Source organism: Crassostrea angulata, chromosome 4, assembly GCF_025612915.1.
Source record: "Crassostrea angulata isolate pt1a10 chromosome 4, ASM2561291v2, whole genome shotgun sequence".
Taxonomy (NCBI): Eukaryota; Metazoa; Mollusca; class Bivalvia; order Ostreida; family Ostreidae; genus Magallana; species Magallana angulata.
Genome location: NC_069114.1, coordinates 44,229,590 through 44,249,284, shown reverse-complemented (window position 1 = coordinate 44,249,284; position 19,695 = coordinate 44,229,590). Strand labels below are relative to the sequence as shown.

The 19,695-nt window shown below is 30.9% G+C and overlaps 1 long non-coding RNA gene across 1 annotated transcript in view; it reads left to right on the top strand.

Annotated features, from left to right (window-relative positions):
* The first annotated feature begins 813 nt into the window (after window positions 1-813).
* LOC128179594 (uncharacterized) overlaps window positions 814-19,695 on the top strand; it is a 50,165-nt gene continuing 31,283 nt past the window's right edge. The window contains exon 1 of the long non-coding RNA XR_008243105.1: window positions 814-1,178. This is a non-coding gene — a long non-coding RNA (uncharacterized LOC128179594). The remainder of the gene's footprint in view (window positions 1,179-19,695) is intronic.

Here is a 19,695-nt window from a genome sequence, read left to right as displayed (position 1 = left end):
AAGCAAAACCAAAAAGGAACTGGAAAAAAAGAATAAACAATAACTAAACGCGGTTTTAAAAAATTACATTAAAAAAAAGAAGTTTCTTAATATCTGATATTTCGGATCACAAATCCGACACTGTACCCACTCAGTAATTGAGTAAGTAACATTTTACCATATTCAAAATCCTTTTAAATAAAACAAAATGCAGTTTCGATCAGAGATCGGCCATTTTCCGATGATATGTTATTCCACCTTAATGCCATGCCCCTGGTAGTAATAGACTGGCTAACAACCACGTCCGTCCGCTGATGTTTTCTCGATAACTACACCATGCATGCCTTTTTCCTTACTATTTAAGGGGTAAACAAGGGGGTAAACAATTCGTGCCTGCACTCTGAATGAAAGCCTATTTGTTGTCCTTTTTTCTTTAAAATAGTCTTTAAAAACACTTAGTGTGCATAAATTTAAAACAGTGTAATAATTATATATTTTTATATACAGGATCTAATTATACAGAATATACATGTATTATAGTCTTCATGAACAGTCATTATTTGAACTAGTAGAACATGACAGTTTACAACATTTATCTATAGAAACAACATTCTATAAATTACCGTGTTATACAATAAAATTCAAAATACATCAAGTAAAATATTTCATCTGTGGTTCCAGAACCTAATTAAGACCCGAAATGTCAATAAATTCTATTTATATTACGGAGAATTTCCTGTTATTTTCAAAGCAATTTTATTGGCTGTTAAAGCTCATCCCACATTTAAAACGCCTGTATGTTCAAATTACTAGATCATTCAAATGTTAATTTAATCGAAATTGTATTTTATTTTTGTGCTTCTGCGTGATAAGAACACTGCATTTGAAAATCAAACTGCATCTTCAAAAAAACAATAAAAACACCGTGCATAATCGCTTGATTCTCAGTGATGACACGTTTTGGAACTTAGAAGGCTTAGAAACGTTTTAGGAACGAAAAGTTATTGCATGAGCTTTATAATGAATGGAATTTATCGTATTCTCTGGCCGTGTCTTCTGTATGGGGTGTGTTCTATTGGTATGACTGTTGGTTGTCCCGATCGCTGTTCTTGCTATGGGGGAACGTGTAAAACTGTTGATTGCGAGGAACGAGGGCTGGATAACGTTCCGAAGGGGATACCCAACGATACATGCTATTTGTAAGTCATTGCCATATTTACTTTAAACGTTTACGACATGTGAAACTGATGACGATTATGATAACTAAATACATGTATGTTGTATGTATGTGATTAACATAACAAATTAAAAAATAACCAATTACATTTACCAATAAGTAACTGAAACAAAATGCCTCTGGAAATTCATAAAATTGACGTTTACCTTTTAATGATTCATAATACCATATTTATATCTTCCGTGTATGATTCCCTCTATTTCTTACGGAAACGTTTAGCTGATTCATAACTCTATTGAAACAGCCAGTCGGAAATCTACACACCACCCTGTTTATCGATTGGTCGAAACCTACAGCGACCAAATAAAAAATTCGCGGAATGCATAAAATAATCATAATCATGTAAGACTCGAGTTCATATTTGGCTTTTTCCCTTTCTAAATGTATTAATTAACAGTAACAGCTATTTTGTGAGTTTTAATTACTTTTTACAATCAATTTGATAACTCGTTTAAAGAAAACTGTAAATATTAACAATAAAACTCTTTGGTTATGAAGATTTGGATTATTGACGAAAAGATCTACATTACCCACTAACGCGGGCTATGCATTTTTCTCCAATGTTGCCAACTTTATGTTGCTTGTATGCATGATTCACAAAAGGAGGAATTTTATTGTTAAAATCACAAGTATATAAATACTTTATTCTTATTAATGACGCTGCGCGGTCCATATTATCATCAATTTCGTATTGATATTTAATTCATTCTTCAAAAATGTGAGAAAATTGGCAATATCCTTCCTAAAATTCGACCTTATCTTAATACATGTATCATAATTGTTTCAAGTGGTTTATAAGGCCATACAAAACTAATCCCTTCGTTCTCCGGCCAATATCTTTAAAAACGAGCGATGATTTATATTTCTATTCATGTCATTATAAAAGGGTGTCATTTTTTATTTATTTATTTTAACAAATAATATAAAATCCAGAAAAAGCGATGTTTTAAGTACGACGGACCCAATTTCATTTGTGCAGATTTATTTCTCAGCTATATGTAAGTGGAGTGATTGTCACGATCGTTGAAATTTCAATATTACATGTACGTCACAATCACTAAAAGTCGATGAAAAATCGCTTATCATGCCATATATAGCTGTTCAACGTCATCAATATTAATTAATACCAACTTGATGTAGCGCAAGTAGTGACTGACCTCATTGTTATTTGCCATGCATGCTGAAATATGCTTTTCAATTTTAGTTAACTTGAACATATATCTTCAAGGAATGTCAACTACTGTGGTTAGTTTTATATTAGTTCAAGTTTATTATCACAATCTACATACGTTTTTTTACAGAATCTGCGCTAGTGAACATTACGTACTTCTTACAAAAAAAAAAAAAAAAAAAAAAAAAAAAAAAAGTCAAATCGCACTTTGGCATGTGCTATCGGTAAAGATTAATTCAAAATCATCATATATGTGCCTCATCTTAAATTGGATAGAAAATCCAATTTTTCTTTTAAATTTTCTTTTCTTTCACAAACATGCTTTTCCCATTGTGTTCAATTGAAAGAGAGAAGTAACACTAATTTATTTTTTGGAAATGGTCCCTACTAAAAGTCTTATTTGATTTTTATGTTTTTATTATTATTTTTTTTTGAATGATTTTTATATATCCTTAGTAACTCTAAAAGATATATAATTTTCATGAATCACTAATGTAGAAGTAAATTGAATAAGTTGTTCTTAGAGCAAATAAATAGTTACTATGCAATGTATGTATTAGATTTAATAGCTAAGAATTAAAAAAAATACTGTAAATTTCTTAAACATAAATCCACGATTCAACTGTTTTGCTTCAAATTAAAAGATTATCAAATTGCTGAGTGTTTATTATTGATCCGTTTAGTTTACATGTGTTTAAGAAATAAGAGAGTGTTTGAAATCCGTGAGATGTACTTCTCGCGATATTTCGCGGATATAAATTCGTTATGTTTAATTAAGAATCTACAGAAAGCCGTGTGTTCAAGCATTATGGGATATTTAGTATAGTGCAAGTTGCACAAATTCTCCTCTTGCATACATTTGTAGTTAAATGATATTACTCTTCATATAAAACTATAATTATATCATGGCTGTGCGACCAAAACTTGATCACAGCTTCTCATAAAAAAATTTGTCGGCCATTTGCATTTTGTCATAACTTTGTCCGGATCATAGCGTTATTTGCAATAGTGTTCTTTATATAAGGCAAGGATTATAATGACTCGAGTATCTACATATGTAAAATGCGGTTCTATATCCTGGAAATCTCAAGCGCACTATAGAAAATTTATTTCATTCAATTATTTATAAAAATTGGTAATGCACTAATTTAAATCAGATGACCATGGCTGCTTGATAAGTAAATTGATACAGAATACACGGTGAAATTTGGGACCAGCATTTCACTCGTAAAAAATTATAGCCTATATGTATTCATTAATACTTAAAGATATCATATAAACCATCTAAAGTCCAAATGAGCACTCCTGGTAAGCTGAACTATTCGCTGGTAAGCTCAACAGTTGTCTCTCACAGATCAGGCAGTCGTAACGGATAGGGTCGACTCTTATGGTGGCAGCTTCATCCTGAAAAAAATAAATCCGCAGAGCCAGAAACATTTAACTATCAAATTGTACTCAATTAAAATAACATAAAATTCAATAGGGCACCGAAAATATGAAGGGAAGGGGTGGGTGGGTAAATTGAAAGAACCGACTATTAAGATGATCAGCAGGGAGTCTGTAACGTCACACGTTCAAGATAATATCCCAAAGTGCAAGCGATGACCATCTAATATGCGTAAAGGTCCCCAAGGGTTGGAAGGTTATTTTAATAGCGGAAATATTTCGCTTTGATAAACTGATTTAACTTTGATGAGTTGTATCCAATTAATTCAGTAGATAAAAACAAAAGATCAAGCGGATTAGAACTCGGGATCTGCCAATTTTCGTGGATTGTGGATTTTTTGCTTATTCGTGGGGATGAAATTTCGTGGACGAGTCAGATTTCCGTTTCAGTATGTAAACTAAACCTTTCATAATTAGTTTTCGTTTAGAATGTAAATTCGTGGGAGAGGGTTACCCACGAATACCACGAAAATTGAGCCACCACGCATTTTGATGATTCCACAATATTTGAGAAAAAAAATATCGACTTCATATAGCATCTTGTGACATTGTTTCGTAAAAAGTTTTAATCCCTGATGAAATGAGCGACCTTAAATAGATGAATTTGTTTTGTTTTGTTTGTGTTAATAGTATTCAAGAAGACAGGATCATGATTGACTATTGTTATGGTTTAACACATCGTAAGGCACTAGATATTCAGCATAGTGTAAAGAGACATGTGGTGATAACGAACAATGTTCTGCAAGAAGGCCTGGGAAACATTTTTGGTAATAACAGCAACATACAAAATTGTTGTTTTCTTAAAAAAGTACACTTAAGAACATAACCGAGTAAATCTTGAGGTGCATAAATGTTAAGGGATGGCTTGTTGGATGACATTATATTTAGCAAGTGCTTTGGTATGGGAACGTTCATTTGAAGCACTTGTGATACCTAGGAGACGGATTTAAGTGATGCCCTCCCCTAAACTCTGGGTTTGAGGGTTTAAGTGATATTTTTAAATTGACTAACGTGATCCCCGGGCAAGCGTTTTAGATTGTCTATCTCTAGGGGTGCTATCCCTTGATAGTTGTTTTATACAAGAGGGGCATAATAAAGTAACAAGTACGTATACTGCATTCGATTTCCTTAATCATATGTGTACGAAGCTCTCGATAATATACATTGACATATACCTTTTTGGCTGCAAAAAATGAGAAGAAACGCATGCAAAATAAACAAACGCATTGTCAAAAAGACGTCCAGGTAGCACGGGGCAGTTTTTTTTTTATACAATTCATTGTAGCCAAGGGATGCATGTCTTCGGAACTCTGTAACTAGAATTTCCTCAGTTCCCATTCAGCACAAATACCTTTAATTCACTCTTTATAAGGCCAATCACCTATTTCTAAAATAAATTACTAGTCAAAACCTGTAAAATTCTCTACATACTGGTTTTTATGAGATTTTGACACTTTCATTTTTTGCTAATTTTTAATAATTTTTCTAGCTTTTTAGACCTCCCCTAGCTAATTCCTTGCAAATGGTTGACCTTCCGTACCGCGTGCATGTTGCACTATCACATGTCAGAAACTTACCGGTGTATGGTTTACAATGTCCCATTCACCTACTTTTCGTGTTATTTTACCTCCCGTCTGTAACTTGCAATTTCACTGTGTAAAGTCAACATAACAGTCATAGCCGCAGGTTTCGCATTTTAATTCATATGTATGGTTTACAATGTCCCATTCACCTACTTTTCGTGTTATTTTACCTCCCGTCTGTAACTTGCAATTTCACTGTGTAAAGTCAACATAACAGTCATAGCCGCAGGTTTCGCATTTTACTTCATATCCCATGTACCTATTTCAACAAGAGACATTCCTCTAACTAATGATAATCATTAAAAACCATTTCATGAATTTTAGCAACACTCAAAAGCCTTAAAGTACAATTTTACAAAAATAATATTGACGGGTACTTTATCCGAAACTGTCCCTTGCTACCCTAGTAGCATGATTTGTTTTATGGACAAATAGTGATATTTATCTATTTCTTAACTGTTGTTTCGATTATACTGTTTTAGATATATAAATGTTTACTTGACGCTCGTTGGGTGAAAATATTAATATAAATATTATTTACAGCTAATTATTGGTGTATTTAGCCTTAAAGGTAGTCCATAAAACTGTTGATTCAAACAAGATGTATTTCGTTCATTATTTACTTAGTAATTGCATTTTTATGTGTCAGGCATTTCCTGAGAGGTTTATTTATAGTGTTTTATTGTACACAGCACTACAAATGTTCAGATACAAAATCAGGAGAAAGTCCTATATAAAGCGTTTTTTTTTTTTAAACTTTTTCCAACAGCTGAAAATAGGTTTGCTTGCTAAAAAAAAGTCATGAGAAAACTGTAGTAATTTTCAGAAACGTAGTTGTTAGAATTCATTGTATTTCGTATACATTCAACACTTATACAGTTCGTTTGGCCCGGTTTAGATACTGTAAAACTATCTATTGTACGTGTTCTCGACTGTACGGATCTTAAAAACAGGACAGTATGGATTTTGCGCAGTAGGCTGACCGATTTGTATGACGCGCTACAATTATCAGCTAACGCGCTATGAAATTATTTGGGTCTTTAACATGATTAAGAGATCTGAGGGGGGCTAAACTGCCCACAACTTTAAAGACATATATCATACTAGACTATTCAATCTCAATACATATGTTATGGACTTCTTTTTATGAACAATATGATCGAGACTTTTATTATCAATGTAATTCTGTATTCATTGTGTAAATTGCGAAATTGTTAGATATCGTCTTAGTTTGTCAATTATTGTCTACATAAATGCTGATTTTTAATGATTTTGAGCGCTTTATTGTTTTGCTCAGCTCTGAATAAAAGCTGAGTTTCCTGAATAAGGAACGCTTAAATAAGTACTGAATAAGCCATGGTCAATCATCCTGAATAAAGCTGCAACCATTAACTTAAAACCTCCTAGCCAGAATAGGGATTCACTTTTTTACACCCTACATGTATATTTGATCCTTTGCTGATGTATTTTACCATTTTAATAGATTTCCAATAAAATCATACACCATAAATTGTTTTCCGTCACACAAACGGGCCCCGTAACAAATCTCGTTACCCAAGAATTAGATATACCCTAACTATAGTTCAATAACGTTGATAAACAAAATTAATGTCATTTTTTATCCGTCAATTTTGTCTTATAAATAACATACGAAGGACATATACGGTAAAAAGTGAACTGCTCAATGCGTCAAAGATAAAAAAAATTGTATAATGAAATGATTGTGCCTCCTTACCAATGCTTATGTTTGACATTTATATGTGGGCTGCATATTCTATATGTAGTTAAGGCCTTAATTCTACACTTGGTAGGGGACTTATTTCTATATGTCTTACAATTTGTCATTCCCATGTGTATATTATACATGTATATAATTTATTGTCATCTCAATCCCTCAATATGACGGAAAACGTGTGTGTTACTTTTACCTTTTCATTTAAAATCTTTATTTACAATCTTCGTTTATCAATCCCATTCATGATTTTACGACTATAAATGCCTCTTGCTGATATATATATATACATATACATATATACATATATCATTACACACTCGCCGTTACCTAGTGTATTATATAATGCCGTTCATAATCTTTGTATATAAATGAAGACTGGTGTTTTTGAAGTATTTATTTTAAATTTCAATGTGGATGTTTTAATGTTTTAGAGTGGATACTTTAAACAATTGAGTAATGAAGGTGTGGTTTGTAAGAATAATTCGTTTCACTGATATATGCATCACACAATACAATGGAAGCATCGTTTTCATATACAAAAATACCAGTTTGTAATTATGCACTACAAGCAGAGAATATGATCAAAGTTCAACATTACGAAACTGTTTGAGGTTTTTTCTATTAAACTCAAGATGTGAAATTTTTTGGTTGCTTTAAGTATAATTTTTGTCAGATTTAATTAGTTTAGGATAATGAAAATAAATAGTCTTTTTAAATGTGATGTGGATATTATTCATCGAAAACTGATTTGCAACGTTAAGGTTGCAATGTGAATATGAATAGTGAAGTTTAACCAGTGTATAATGTGGCGATTCTGTTGGATGTCTGAATTGCAAAAATAAGTAATGAACACGAATAATTAACTTTAAGTGGAATATGAAACATTTCCTAATGCAATAACTCTCTGTCTATGATATTCTTTCCTCTGGTATGTTTTTGTCAACATTCTGATTGACATATCCAAATCCTAAATAGTGTATTTATGCCTGTTGATAAGTGCATTGCGCTAGTATGTATTTTTCTGCGGGATGCGTCATCCCAACAGTTTTGTTTTTAGCATGCCTAAATTTTAAACCCAGATCAAAATGAAAACAAAAATATATAACGAAAATTGTTGACATGTTCAGGGATTTAGTATTTTGAGTAAGATTTGAGTCTAGATATTGGCTACAAGCATCCAAATTTTTTAGACAGAAATTTTAAGCTATTTACGTCGTATCGATGTTTTTAAAGAAATAAATGTGTGTGGTTTTTTTTTTTAATCAAAGTTTATGTTATAAACTTCCCGAACATTTCAATCTAATTAAAACACATTTCATAATACTGAATATATTTTCCAATATATTGTTTTACATTTCCGTCCGGACTGCAAACACCCAGTTCGAAATATTCATTATAACATGATGTCACAAGCTTTTCTAGTAACTATGTAAAGAAGAGGTCGACGCAAAAGCGTGGTCGGTATGTTGGTAGTGACCATGATCTAACACATTTGAAGAGTCATGAAATACAAAATAAATGTTTTGTGCCGAAGAGATGTGAAAATGGTTTTCTTTTTAGAAAAAAAAAATCAAAAATAAAGTAGAAAAAAAATATCAGAGACAGGGACATTAAGAATAGAATATAGATGGTGATGAATGTTCCTAATGTTGAAATATATCTTTCCAATAAGTAAAAGAATGATTATTACAATTTTCAAAGGAAATCATTTTTCTACAAACTTTCTTCTGGTTATAGATTTTTTAATTATATTAAAATGTAGCCTTGATGTTATCATTTTACTTTGCAGAATATATTGTTTTTTTTTTAAATAATTAAATTGTCTAACCTATGAATATCTCTGCTGCCAGAATGGATTGAATATTTATCAAACTTTGTTTGTAAACCAAAGATTCTGTATTCCATTTTTCCAATTCAATCCAAATTTCTTTCACTATATTACAGTCAACAAAAATATGTTCTGTTTTCTCAGGTGTCTGTTGACAAAAGTAACACAACGAAGAGTTTACTATCCCTAATCATGTAAATGATATTTGATTGGCTAGATCCTATTTAATAGTTGGTATTGAAGCCATAGTAATTTTGAATCCTTTGTGCACTAAAGGGGCAGAATATACATTTTCCTCCATTGTTTTTGAGTTAATTCCACTTCTGACATCCATTTTGTTTCAGATTTTTGATAAGTTCTTTTTTTTTATATTAAGAGGTTGTACATGTGACTACATCCCTTCTCAGATCTACAAAATATTTTTAGGGTTGTAAAAATATTTTTTACGCTTTTCTTTAGCTGTTTGAATCTTGAAAAAAAAATACTGTTAAATAGGTAAACCGCTTCAAAAAGTCGCTTCAATTCCGTATAATTATTAAGTACTAGGAGGGCTAGAAGAGCTAAAACTACTCGCAATTTTGCCTGCATACTGATTCCTTATATAGTTAACAATTCTTGACTCAAAAATTGAATAAATGTTTTTAAAAAAAGTTATAAACCAACAAAATTTTCCAAACGTCAATTTTCTTTTATAAAATTCACATTACAGAAGATGCCTGATCATAGGCTTCCGGCATTCTTTAACTGTAGCTTTTTCCCATGGACATTATTGCATTTACTTTCTTGGTTATAAATTAATAAATTATTAATGTCTGTCGAATCATTTTTATTCGTGCAAGTCAATGTTTGTGGGTAGCCAAATTTTTCCTAAATCATGGGAACATAATTTTGATGGTTGTGTATTCGGGATAATTTTAATAATTATAAGACAATGATCGTGTATAGGTTTGTTGGGGTGCAAATTCGTTCGCAAGGGTATCCAACGAAAGCCAAAGACGTTGGTCCCCCACGAAAAACGAAGATTCTACAGTATTGCACACTACTGTATTCTATAAGAAGAAAAATTAAATGGTCATCGCGTAAACATGATTTTCCGGCTTACCAGCTTAATAAAGCTGATGCCTTTTTGCGAATATACGTGGAATGTTTAAGGACTTTTAGTTTGATATAATATAACTCAAAAAACACAACTACTCATATATGTTTCTTGTGTTTATAACATCACATCAAATCGATGAACATCACTGCAACGACAAGTAAGGAACAAATGAGAACGCGTGTAACATTGATTTCTAAATTGTGCTGGCATGCATCAATAGAAGGTGATGTATTTTCATAATTAGAACTCATTAAATGAACAAGAAAAAAAATCGAATGTTTATTTTTCAAACCTTAAACCTCTTATATGCAGATAACAATACAATGACACACCTTGATATTCGGATACATTTAAAGAATATCTTATGGTCTATTATGACAAATATTTATCAGCGACATAAGCAGTCGAAATGGTTTAATTGTTTTGAGTTTGGTTGATAGAAATTCTTATTCTGTTTAGATCATTGCATTTGTTTAATTGTTGAAAAACTTAGAACCAGATATATTAATTGGGTGCACAATAAAACAATCTAATATGAAGCAGTTTTTAGATACCGCGGAATCAAAGATTTTGTGTTGTCTCAATTTTCGTGGAATTCCCGTGTACCTCTTTACCACAAATTAACATCATCCATGATTTAATTAATTATTTAATTATTTGTATTATAAAGTCATATTTCCTTTTGGAGGTAAAATAAAATACACACTTTTACGTCTCCACGAACCTATAAAGTTTTTACAATTCACAATATCAGTCCCCACGAATTTTAATCATTCCACAGTAAAATGATGAATTTTGTCTGTTTTAAATAATGTGTCTTCTTTGTGATTATATTTAGAATAAAAAGAATGATGTTTAAATCTCGGGTACACACATTAAAAAGATACAATTGATGGATGAGATTAATTTTTTATAAGAATTATTTGCTTGTACACGTACCTGTTTATATCGTATTTACTAATGGTAGAATATATTTTAGTCATAAATTAAATGAGCCCCATAATGAATATATTTTCACCTAAATGTTAATTATTTTGTCACTGCATGACAGTCACTGGATGCACTTCGCCGGTCAGATTTATTCGCCAATGCTGAGATCAACGCTTTTTTTTCTCTCAAATGTTATTGCATAGGTCTATAATACACATTTGTAAAGGTTTTAAGAAGCACTATCGGAAACATCAATTTCATACTTATATTAAATGTTACAAACACTAACAAAAGTGCAGAGAAAAAAACCATGTTAGATATATGAGCCCCTACATGCCTGCTTACATTATTGTATTTATTCTTGATATGCATGATAAGTTTCTCTGTTGGATTTGTATTGTTACCTCTCAAGTCTAATTTTATCAATTAATTGATATTTTACTCGTGTAGGTACCTTGATGACAATCAGATAAGTAAGATCGACAGCAACGCTTTTCATGGGTTATCACAGCTTCAAACACTGTAAGTCTGTTACTCTAATGCATTATTCCTAGGAAAAAATATTCCGCCGATTTTTTTGTTAGAAAAAAAAAACAATTGTTGCCTGGTCCTAATTCTCGGTTCCAATCCACTGCAAGTAAACTTTTAATGAATTTTCATTGATGATGAAATATTTTTTTGAATAAGAAATATAAATTGATTTTGTAATAGTCGACTTTAACATGTTAGCAAGTAAGATATGAATACGGTCCGATGAATGCTTTTCTGATATATTTTGTCTTTCAATAAGGAATAATGAACATGCAATAAATTGTATTATGGCTGTTTAACATTTGCTATTGATACACCGAATGTGTTATTGTCAACCATTTCGGAACACATCTCATGATAGAATAAAAGTCACTGCACATTCCAGTAAGAATGGTCATAACCCTCTAGTGACCATGGTGATTTCTAACAATGCATCACAGTATTTTCAATATTTCTATCAAAAAAGTAATGTCTATATAATCAAATGATAATATTTCAATACCATGAATTTGCGAGAATAGGATTTCGAAAATTTAACTGCTTATTAGGCGTTTTTTAACCCTAGGCTTTTACGTCAAACTTAAGCATTAACTTGTTTTATTGTATAACTGTGCATCGTACTTTTACAGCGGTATTATCGCTTTTAAGGACTGGTTAGAAGTTGATTCTCAAATTTTGTTGAGTTTCAAATAGCAGTTCTTGACTAGAAAACATCAAATTAAAATTGGTACATAAACTGACAAAACACCGAAAATAGAGAAATATTCCCTAATTCAAATTTTAAATATACTAAGATAAAAAAAAACAAACGTTCAAGTAAATGTATGAATATTAAACATGACTAAGAAAAAATACAAGATGTTGCGTAACCTGTCCTATCATCCCATGAAACTTTAAATAATAGAAAATGGAGGCAGGCGAAATGGTCGATTGAGAAAACTGCAGCCAATGCTTACAAATAATAAAGACTATAATATGCATATGAAGAATAATGCGGAAAATAGATTTGAAACTATTATATAAGTTATTAGTATTATCTATTCAAAATAAGAGATTTAAAACTATTGTCGTACACTGGCAACCAAACATTGAAGAATTTATCAAAATGTGTTGCACGATATTAAGCAAACAACATACAGATACTACGTTTTATTCCCTTTCGAAACAAAAAATCTTTAAAGTTCAAAATCCCACATACACACAGCACATGAAATGAAATTTTAATAGCTATTTTAGCAAGAATTCTATCTATTCTGATTTTATTAACTTTTCAAAGAACAGTGTCAAAGAATGTTGCCATTATAAAGGTGTATGAGGTCAACGTGGATATTTTTGTCAGATACCAGGGGTATGACTATGGTGTAAAGGGGGGGGGGGGATAACCGACCATGCAAATGACTTGTGTATTGTTATAATGGTGTGTTGTGGGTTCTTTGATTGATTTTGCGCTATATCATCTTTGTGTTAATTTGTTGTTATCTTGATTGATTGTTTGTCCTATCGTAGTTTCATAATGAGTGAGTCGTAAAGCGATGGGTACCAGGCGCAAAAGATTTGTAACTGTCTGTACATTAATCACAACGATATGCGTTTACGCATTCAATATTGCAACAATTTCCTTTAAAATAAGCATTTGCTGGTATGGTACTTGTTTGTCAAACGTTGATTCCATGTACATGTATGAACATGGAGTTCATTTTTACAGGCATTATAATTCATAAATTGTCTCAAAAGGTTGTCCAGCCTAGGAGACAGGGATGGGGTAATGGTAATTTGTAATGGTAATTGAGTGTAATTAATTACAAATTTTGATGTAATTGGAAGTAATGTGTAATTGACCAAATTTTCAATTACATGTAATGGCAATTTAATTAATTACTTTCAAAAAAGGCATGTAATTCCAATTACTTCTCAATTACTTTTAATTACACCCTGATGTACACATTAATATAAAACTGTCCACTACACATTTTTCCCCACATTGACAATGGTACAAGGTCAAGTTCGAAGAGTAGTTAAAAAGCATTGAACTATTATTATATATATCATACCAAATATTTTTCAAAATGGATTTTTTCAGTGATTCAGTATTTAATGATAAGTTTCCAAAATTTAATTAAGTACATGATGAAGTTGATGATTGGTTTGATCCCTTTTTGCTTAAAAAAACCTTATTTTCCTTCTTATTAGAATAATTGGTGTGCCAATTGTCATTGAGTTAGTTTAAAACATACTGTTTAATTTACAAACAAAATCAGTGTTATCAAAATTATATAACTATCAAGTCATGCTTTGTAATTGATAGCCTTAAATACACAGAGCTAAAATGAATGGCTTCAAATGGGTGTTAAGTTTTTGGTGCCTAACATGTCCACAGGGACATGTTGCCTTATTTCTAACATTTTGATAATTAGATAGAGAACAACAGGTGTGAATTGTGTTTTGATAACAATTATAGACTGCCCTCTACCTGAGATTAACTTGTACTTTGGCATTCTATTTACAAAGAGAAAAAATAGTGTTTAAAAATGCAAAGGAGAAAGTTTTCATATAATAGTTTTGCATGCAGAAAATATTTTAGTTGACATGATAGGTGTAGGTTAAGGGATATGACTTTTAAATGTTTATTGAATATCAGGGTGCATGGGACACCTCAATATTGTGACTTCCAGTACCTGCTTATTGAAATAAACAATTAAACCGTATTTTTTCTTTCCAAAAATTGTAACTTATCAGAGTAGTTAGCAAATTCTCAAACAGTAAAATTTTTGTGATTATGAGAAACTTTTATTCATATTATAGACATATCTCCTGAAATGTTTATGTGTTGTAGATAAATCATGGTTTTAGTAAATTTTGATGAAAATGTAATTTGTAATTTAATTAATTACTTCTGCAAAGTAATTGTAATTTAATTAATTACATTTGAAAACTCTTGTAATAGTAATGGTAATTTAATTAAAGAATTTAAGCAAGTAATTGTAATTAAATTAATTACTTTCCATTGTAATTGACCCCTTCCCTGCTAGGAGAGTTTATTCCCTCATTCTAACGTCGTGTTTCTGTCTGCCCTTGTGCAAAATTAGAAACCGCAACTGAGGTGTGTACATAATTTTTTTGTCTCCATTTAATCATTAAAATTATGTTTAATTCAACATCAGTAAAGTATCTTTGAGTTGAAATTTAATTAAAATGACATACATATAGTGAGTGAAGAATGAGAGTCATTGTCCAGAACTAATAGTTGATAATGTGACTTTATCAAGAGTTGTTAGTTTATGGAAACCGGATTTATACCAAACCATGTGATGCGTTCATACGAATGGTGACCTTTTCTTTCTCGTCGAATGTAATTGAATTTTTCTTGGCGTTTGTTAATATGTATAAAATTAGAAATGAAAAATAATATATTAACCAAACAGGGGCAGAACAATTGGTTACGTACTACATTTTATTCCTCAATTAAAGCAAAGTAAAGAAGCAAAGTTGTATAACTTGTATTATACATTCAAACAAGGCTGTAACAATAAGTAAAGTAAATATTATAGACTTTAAAATGTAAACCATTTGTTTTACTGGTGACCCATCAATAAGATGTAAGTATGTAATTGATGAGAATATGTGTTTTATCTCTGTGTACAGGAATGCAAATGCTAATCAGTATTATATATAATTATCTAATGTACTAAATTATCTAATGTATTAAAAATTGTTAAGATTTAAGCATGTAAAACAGAATATTTTCACTGATTAATTATGAAAAGCGTCTAATTTCTGATATTTGACCCGAAATGTCAATACCTAAAGATTGGGAGACGCTGACTCGAATCCGTCGTTATTATACCTTTATCAGGCACTGAAGGTTCATTGACCAGACATAGTAGTCATTTTGTTATAAATAATATTTCATTTAAGAACAAATTTTCTTCAGTGACTTTACCAATTACTGAATTTAAATAAATGAAACATTTCTTAAACGTAAGTAGCAGGGTGAAGAATGCTTAACTTGTATAAACTGGAAATATGGAAATACAGCTCGTCAGGAAGATAGTTCTTTATATTTAAATCGAGCTTACTTGCTATGATATTTGTATACAGAAAGTGTTACTGTATTATTCATCGTGTGAATATATACTTTACTGTTGAGGATAGACAATAACTAAAAAAAGTATATGTTCTTTTCTACGTGAGATAAGATTAAAAAGCGGATTTTCACAACACGAAATGGTAAAACAGTAAACCAGGATTGTTTTGTTGCAAACAGATAAGTGGGAAACAATATTTTGGTAAGGCATTGCAGAAAAAGTTTTGCTTTAAGGGTTTGATCTACTGAATGTATATGATTTACATACTAAATTGAAGAAAATGTTTGGGTTAAGTAGCCAATTATGATTTGCGTTTCGTAATATTTTGTTTAGTAACTTTGTGCACGAGAATTGTACAAAATACATTTGTCCATAAATGATAATGTTCAAACTTGACCTTGCATATAGCATTATTTCACTCATATTCCCATGGAATCTCTATCTGCTCGAAATTGAACCCGCTTAGCCCCTCACCTTTTTAAAGTAAAAAGTCACAAAACAGATATGTATGTTTCACTCTACCACTTTTGTGACTATATTATATAACGAAATAATTAGGAAAATGACAATATATGATTATATTACAATACTAATTAACTTGAAATAATATTAATTATAAAGTTATGAATATTTAATTCTTTATGCCATTAGTTTTTACAACTAAGCCATCAATAACTCCCATTACTCATTTAATCAATGATGTAATTGATTAGATAATTTATGAAAAACAGAATCCGTGTGGTCTGAAAGCGCCAAGCTAAAAAAAATGAAAATACATTACATTTTCTCTTTTTTATATACATGTTCAAGAAATAGAAAGCTGGGGTTGGGGCTGGTTTAAAGATCGCTTTGAAAATTGTCGATGCTTAGCAATCGGTGTTCTGAAGGTAGTAAGAACCCATGCTATTGAAATGACGCTCCCACAATTTTACCGAAATAAATCTATTGGTTACAACCGGCGAAGTTGATTTTGTGTCCATATATGAAGATGCTGTATAAATTTTGATAATACCGCAGGAAAGATAACCCTCGCGGTTCTAACAGAAATTTTCAATTTATGGATAAAATATTTTAAGAAATCTTAAAATTCTTATAAAATATGCTTGAAAACAAATGAAAGCTTGAAATTTAAGATTTTTTTTAATTTTCTGCATTGATTTAAAATTCATTTGCATGAACGTATTTGTTTCTTTGGTTTTTCCATTACCAGTCATTCAATTTAACAGTGTTATTATCCCGAACGTTGATATATTGCATTGTATTCATTGATAGGTATTTATATTCCAACCAGATTAGTCAGATTAACAATAATGCATTTCAAGGGCTGTCACATCTAAGAAAATTGTGAGTAAAATGTTTTTAATCATATTAACATTTAGCCTTGATGTTATCATTTTACTTTTGCAAAATATATTGTTTTGTAAAAAAAAAATTGATTAAATTGTCTAACCTATGAATAGCTCTGTTATCATATTTTTCTAAAAAGGATTTAATGTTTATCAAACTTTGTTTGCAAACCAAAGATATCTGTCATCCATTTCTTCAATTCAATCCAAATTTCTTTTACTAAATTACAGTCAACAAAAATATGTTCTATTGTCCCAGGGGTCTGCTGTCAAAAGTAACACAACGAAGAATTTAATTTCCCTGCTCTATATTAAAAATAATTGATTGGCTAGATCCTATGTAATAGTTGGTATTGAAGCCATAGTAATTTTGAATCCTTTGTGCACTAAAGGGACAGGGTATAAATTGTCCTCCATTGATTTTTAGTTAATTCGATTTCTGACATCCATTTTGTTTCAGATTTTGGATAAGTTCTTTTCTTTGATATTGAGAGGTTGTACATGTCACTACAACCCTTCTTAGATCTACAAAATATTTTAGGAGTGTAAAAATAAAATTTACGCTTTTTTTGACTGTTTGAATCTTGAAAAAAAACTACTGTGAAGTAGGTAGTCCGCTTCAAAAAGTCGCTTCAATTCCTGCGCTAAATGGACCTAGTTTTGTTTCCATTACTATTAGGGACTAGGAAGGTTGAAACTACTCGCAACTTTGCATACATACTGATTCCTCATAAAGTTAAAAATTCTTGACTCAAAACTTGAATAAATGTATTTAAAAACAGTAAAAACTTTAAAAGAAATTCCATACGTCAATTATTTTTTATAAAATTTACATTACAGAAGTAGCCTGATCATAGACTTCTGATGACCGTAATCATTTATAAACAATATTTCTGATATTGCAAGGTTTAAAAAAGTGGAAAAAAAATAGAATTAAGTTGAAATATTATACTTATGCTGAGGTTCATTGTCAAATTTTAGTATAAGTAGATTAAAGAAAATTTGTATGTAATTTAAGTTTTCTATAAACGTTAACTGTACTAATATGGGTTCTTGGAATATAATTTGGTAGTAGTGATTATCTTTTTCAAGAATGCTTCCGGCATTATTAAACTGTAGCTTTTTCCCATGGACATTATTGCATTTACCTCCTTGATTATAAATTATTAATAACTGTCGAATCATTTTTATTCGGGGGTGTCAATGATTGTGGGTAACCAAATTTTTCCTCGATCAAGGGAACGTAATTTCGATGGTTGTGTATTCTGGATAATTTTAATAAATATTAAACAAGTGATTATGTATAGGTTTGTTGGGATACAAAATCGCTCGCAAGGGTATCCCACGAAAGCCACAGACGAAAAACGGACATTCCACAGTACTGCACACTTTTATATTTTATAAGATGAAAAATAAAATGGTCATCACGTAAACATGATTTTTCCGCTTTTCAGCATAATAAAGATGATGCCTTTTTGCAAATATACGTGGAATGTTTCAGGACTTTTAATTTGATAAAATAAAATATAACTAAAAAACATAACTCCTCATTTTTGTTTCTTGTTTTCATAACATCAAATCACATTGGATATACATCACTGCAATGACAAGTAGGGAACAGATGAGAACGAGTGTAAGATTGATATCTAAGTTGTGCTGGCATGTATCAATAGAGAGTGATGCATTTTTATAGATCATTTGTTTGTATTAATACACATGTAGATGCGAAAATGAATAGAACTCATCGGATGTGCAAGAAATAAAATCAAATGTTAATCATTTATTGCTTAAACCTTCTACATTGTATATGCAGATAAATATGACACCCTTTGATAATCAGATACATTAAAGAATCTCATCGGATGTGCAAGAAATAAAAGCGAATGTTTATCATTTATTACTTAAACCCCCAACATTGCAGATAAAATTGACATTCAGACACATTAAAGACTATCTTAAGGTCTGTTATGACAAACATTTATCAGAGACAAAAGCAGTCGAAATGTTTCAATTGTTCTAAGTTTGGTTGATAGAAATTTTTATTCTGTTTAGATCATTGCATTCGTTAAATTATTGAATAACTAAGTACTAATTTTTTTAATTGGGTGCACAAAACAAATGTAATTTAAAGCAGTTTTTAGATACTGTGGAATCATTAGATTTCGTGGTGGCTCAATTTTCGTGAAATTCCCAGATACCTCTTTACCACCAATTTACATCCTCCACGAATTAATTGATTAATTGATTATTATTATTATTTTATTATTATTATAATTTATAAAGCGCACACTTTTACGAATAAAAATGCAATCAATGGCGCTGTACCTCACAAATAAAATACATAGATTTGCTATACATGCAGAATTCAAAAATGTCTCAGAAGAGTTTATCTGGCGCTTAATAGAAGTAAAATCACAAATGGTTCTCAAGTCTCTCTGCAATTCTTTCCAAACGGTCGGTCCTGATATTTCAAATGACCTGGCAGCAAAGGTTTTGCGTTTGACGGCAGGAACATTTAGTGTTTTTGTGACACTACTTATGGAGCGAATGCTATATGGTGATTCTCGTATACTTAGCATTTCTCTGAGGTATATTGGGCTTTCACTATCGTTGAGGCACTGAAAAAGAACACACGCGATTTTAATCTAATTCGAAAATAGACGGGTAACAAGTGTAATCGCTTAAGAGCTTCTGTAGTCCTTTTATGTCGACTTCTTTTTTAGCA